General features: G+C 40.1%; 1 protein-coding gene across 1 annotated transcript in view; it reads right to left on the reverse strand.

Annotated features, from left to right (window-relative positions):
* Positions 1 to 5,637, reverse strand: part of ALDH1L2 (aldehyde dehydrogenase 1 family member L2) — a 78,370-nt gene that overhangs the window by 30,709 nt on the left and 42,024 nt on the right. The gene's annotated exons all lie outside the window — the stretch shown is intronic.

The following is a 5,637-nucleotide window of genomic DNA, read 5'->3' on the forward strand; positions in this document are numbered from 1 at the left end:
TTTCAGTTAGTTAATTAATTAATTAATCCATGTGAACTCATGGATTCTTACTTTATTCAATGGGTTATGTTTTACTATTGTTATCTCTTTTGATGTTCCAATTGTTCCAGATTTGGCTGATGGAAGCCCCTTTAGAATAGCTGTTGTGTCTTTCTAACATGTCCCTATCATTCTTTGAGCATTTACATGCGTTTTGGCTTAATAAGATGTTCCAGGAACACCTTGTATTTTACCTGTTCCAGCCCTTTCTTCAAGGATCCTAGATTTCTTTCAGTGAAGAATGATACTTAAAAATTATGATATAATGGGAAATATTTATTTGGTCTTTGTCACTGGTTCCTAGCACATGGTTTCTAAAATGCTTGGAATCCCTGATGTGAAAAGTGTCTTTTGTATACTTATGATGTGACTGGTAGCTGGGGGCTCCGAGGTAGTTTCAGGATGGAGTCTGGTCACCAGAAAGACCAAGCCATGATGAGAGGGTTGGAACTTTCAGCCCAACCCTAGGGAGTTAGAAGAGGCTAGAGGTTGAGTTCAATCACCAAGAGCAATGATTTAATCAATCTTGCCTGTGTAATTAAACTTCCTTAAGTACGCCTAGACCATGGGGTTCAGAGAGCTGCTCGGTTGGCTAACACATCCATGTGATGGGAGGGTGGTGCACCTGAACTCCACAGTGACCGGGCTCCTGAGATCCTTCCAGACCTCATCCTATGTACCTTTTCATCTGACTGTTGATTTGTATCCTTTATAATATCCTTTATAATAGAGTCATAATAAATAAAGTACTTTCCTGAGTTCTGTGAGCCACTCTAGCAAATCCCACCTGAGGAGGTGGGTCAGAGAAACCTCTGATTTACAGCCATTTGGTCAGAAGTACAGGAGGCCCGGGGCTCACAACTGGCATCTGATGTGGAGGCTATCTTGTGAGACTGACTAAGCCCTTCACCTGCGGGGTCTGTACTCAAGCTCCTGCTACTTAGTGTCACAATTGACTTGGATTTTAGGACACCTCGTGGGTGTCCAGAGAGTTAGAGAATAGGTTGGTACGCGATGGGGAGAACCCCACACATTTGTTGTCAAAAGGGCTGTGAGTAAAAAAAATTTAGAATTTTAGAAACCAAGATCTGGGCACTATTGAAATGTTGCTTCTCCTCTCAGGAGACAGGGCTGGGGGATAGTTGTATGTGCACTCATACACACATACATCTATCTGTCTGTCTGTCTGTCTATCTTCCTACTTATCACCTATTCCCACATATACCTATATCCATTTCTTTATCCAGCTATCTAAATATATGAAAACCCATGAGTTTTCAAATACCTCCGTCCAATATCTCAGAGTTCATTCAATCATCTTTTCCCCTTTTCACGTTTGTAACTCTCTTCTCCAACAGTGAGAAACATGGCTTCCAATAGCCACAGAACATTTACTGATTTGTTCAATTCGAAAATGTATAGAAAACAACTTAAGAATTATTAAGCCATGTCCTAATGAAGAGGAAGCCTACTAATTAGAGTCTAATACCTATTTGCAGCACTTTTGCCTTTAGCCTGAGAGCATATAGTCCAAATGTCTGTCAAAAGTTACTTGGATTCATGTTTCCTTGCTTCTTTCAATGGGATCATGTTATTCATTTGAAATACGGCTTAATTTGTTTTTATTTGTATTAAGTTTTAGGGTTTTTGCCCATCTGGGTTGATTATATTTGTTTGTTTGTTTGTTGTCATCATTGAGTATGGAAAACATGCTTCCAAGCGTGAGGAATATATAAAAGGTACATTCAGAGAAGTGTTGTTCTCTGCCCTCTTTCCCTCTATCCCTTCCACCCCGTCTCCCCACAGCCTATAGATAATCAGCCTCATTAGTTTACCGTGCATCCTTGCTCTGTTTCTTTTGCTCAGATAAACAGATATATATACCTTCTTATTTTCCCTCCCTTCTTACACAAAGATGGCATAACACGATCTCATTTTTAACATCTGTTACAGCAATGATAACTCAGAAGCAAAATGAAAGTCTTATTTTCACACTGTTAAAAACCAGTGCTGATTAAGTCTTAAATTAGCACTATTTTTAGTGTGGTCTCAATAAATGGAATGTGTAAGAAGCTCCCTGGAGGTGTGAAAAGAGAATAGTAGAACTTGCACGCACATATGTTAATGACAAAGAAATGCAATAAGCCGAACATGACATTTATTATGTGGCAGGCTAATGATGCTCTCACTCTGGGTGAATGAAGGGCAGACGGTCATGGGTCATAAAGGGCTGTCCTAGGAAAGAACAAGAGCTTACAAGGCCAAGAGAATGACAGTGGTTTCTTCACTTGCTCATTTGCTTTCAGAATATTGCCACGTGTTGAAGTTTATAGGCCTGGTTACATGGACTCGCAGACTATATTGTTACTTTAACTAACCCAGCCTTCATAAAATGGACAAGTGACTGAAAAAGAATCTCTACAGAAACTGCATAATAAATACGACTACCCAGGCAACAAGCAGACCACAAGCAAATGACAAGAAAAAGGCAGGGCTAACACTTTCCCACCTTCTAGTAACAGGTCCACTGCAGTAACACTGTGAGGGTTACAAACAGGAGTCTCGTTAGACTTGATGGGAAACTGGCCTCAAACACTTGAAATTATCAAGGAGATACCTGACACCGTAGATTTACATCAACAATTGTTAAAGATGATCCCGGCGCAAAGTGTGTATTACTATGCCTGGGTATGAAATCATGATTAGAAAAACATTTAAAAACTAACTACCCTGAATTAATGATAGTTCTTTTCAAGTAAGAAAAAGATTTGTTATATCATTAATAAATACAATAAAACAAATTGTTTCATCTTTATCTCATTTTTTTCCCATTTCTATTGGTTTTCTTCCATTTGGCTACTTAGTTCTCCCAGCAGGACTATGGGTCTAAATGATATTTGGAAAAGCACCTAACAGTGTTCTGGGCAAGGGAAGGTCATTGCTAATGTTCTTATTAGGTTTGATGAAGTGCTCAGAACCTGTCAGACCTGGACCAGTCTAGGCCATGGGAAAGAGCCACCTGATTCAGACCTCCTGACATTCACACGGGGCCTTCATACTGGAAATGGTTGCATACCATCATCATGTCATATTATGCAATAAAACAAAAAGATATCTACAGTAGAACAATAACAACTTTGGGTCTTTCATTTTTAGGATTAAAAGTATCATCAATCATTAAACCGTCAGTTTTATTTTTTATTTATTTTTAAATATTTTATTTATTTATTTGACAGAGAGCAAGCGGGGTGGGGGGGAGAGAGACAGAGATAGTATGAGCAGATAGGAGGGGCAGGGGCAGAGGGAGAAGCAGGTGCAGGATGTAATCCCAGGACCCTGGGATCACGACCTGAGCTGAAGGCAGATGCTTAACGGACTGAGCCACCCAGGTGCTCTAAACTGTTTGCTTTAAATTGCAGATGGGGACAGAAACTGTGTGTGTCTTTGTCACTAATAGATGCCTGGAAACTAGTATGCCCTCAATAAGTATTCCTAATTTTTGAACATTATGTAAAATCGTTGGAGTTCTTCAATATTTAGCATTCTCATTGGATACCATTTAGTGATTCTCAACCCTGGATGTATCTTAGAAACAAAGGTGAAGCTTTCAAGCAATACCAATGCCTGGGCTCCCACTTAGACCAATCACAACAGCATCTTTGCCAAGAGATACCAGTGTTTTTGAATGAGAACTGCAGGTGATTCTAACGTGCAGCCAGTTTGAGCACCCCGGGCTAGGTTATCTGCCTCTTCTCTTTACGGGCTTCCCGCTGCTTCACAGGGAACAGCATTCCTAAAGAATGCTGGTGAATTGGAGCCATTTCCACGGAAGGATTTGTCAATATCTATCACACAAATACATGTATCTTTTTTCCTTATTAATTAATTAATTAATATATTTATCTTTTAAAGACTTGTTTATTTATTTGAAAGAGAGAGAGTGCACATGCGTGGGGGGTGGGAAGGGAGAGGGACAAGCAGACTCATGCAGAATATAGAGCCCAACATGGGGCTCGATCTCAGGACCCTAAGATCATGACCTAAGCTGAAATCAAGAGTCAATGCCCACTGACTGTGCCACCAAGGAGCACCCCCCCTTTTCTTTCCTTTTAGAGAGAGAAAGAGAGAGAGTGAGCGAGCGTGTGAGTGGGGGAGGAGAGGGAGAGGGAGAGAGAATCTTAAGCAGGCTGCATGCACGACCCTGAGATCATGAGCTGAGCTGAAATCAAGAGTCAGACTCCAACAGACTGAGCCACCCAGGTGCTCCGCAAATACATGTATCTTTTAACTAAATGATTCTGCTATTAGAAACACTTCCTTTAAATATACTTGCACATGTGCATAATGCCATGTTTACAAGGGTAGTAACTGTAGCATTGTTTATAATAGCAAAAGGGCAGAAAAATCCAAATATCCATTAATTAGGGATTGGTTAAATAAAATATGATTTAGCTATAGGCAATATTATGGGATATTGTTTATTTATACAATGGAAATTGTTTAATAAAAAAGATTTTTTTCTTTTGCTCAGTATGTACAGAATGCTACTATTATACTGTATTGTGGTAAGAACACTTACCACAAGATTTGCCCTCTTAACAAATTTTAAATGTATGATATACTATTGTTAACTGTAGGCAAAACGATACACAGCAGATCTCTAGAACTCATTCACCTCCCATAATTGAAACTTTACACCTGTTGATTTGCAATTTCCCATATCCCCTTGTCCCCTCTTTGTGATTTTTTAATGGGTTAAAAAATTTATATATTTATATGTATATATAAAATTATTGCATATTGTATTTTTATTGCATATTATATATATATAAATTTTTACATACACATATATTTGCATATGCAGAGAGTATCTCTGGAATACCAAAGAAACTAATAAATAATAATTAATAACGTCAGATGCCCCTGGGTAGGGGCATTAATTGGCCAGCTGGGGGATTAAGAATAGGAGGGAGGGGCGCCTGAGTGGCTCAGTCCCTAAGCATCTGCCTTCGGCTCAGGGCGTGATCCCAGAGTCCTGGGATCGAGCCCCGCATCAGGCTCCCTGCTCTGCTGGGAGCTTGCTTCTTCCTCTCCCACTGCCCCTGCTTGTGTTCCCGCTCTCGCTAGCTGTCTCTCTCTCTCTCTGTCAAATAAATAAATACATACATACATACATACATAAAATCTTTAAAAAAAAAAAAGAATAGGAGGGAGATTTTTCACCATTTACCTCTCTGTACATTTCTTTCTTTCTTTCTTTCTTTTTTAAAGATTTTATTTATTTATTCGACAGAGATAGAGACAGCTAGCGAGACAGGGAACACAAGCAGGGGGAGTGGGAGAGGAAGAAGCAGGCTCATAGCAGAGGAACCTGATGTGGGGCTTGATCCCATAACGCCGGGATCACGCCTTGAGCCGAAGGCAGACTTAACTGCTGTGCCACCCAGGCGCCCCTCTCTGTACATTTCTATTTAGAAATTTTTTAACGTATAACTATTTTTTTAAGTGAAAGTGTTTCTAGGGGCGCCTGGGTGGCACAGCGGTTGAGCGTCTGCCTTCGGCTCAGGGCGTGATCCTGGCGTTATGGGATCGACCCAC

The sequence above is a fragment of the Ailuropoda melanoleuca genome, chromosome 15, assembly GCF_002007445.2.
Source record: "Ailuropoda melanoleuca isolate Jingjing chromosome 15, ASM200744v2, whole genome shotgun sequence".
Lineage (NCBI taxonomy): Eukaryota > Metazoa > Chordata > Mammalia > Carnivora > Ursidae > Ailuropoda > Ailuropoda melanoleuca.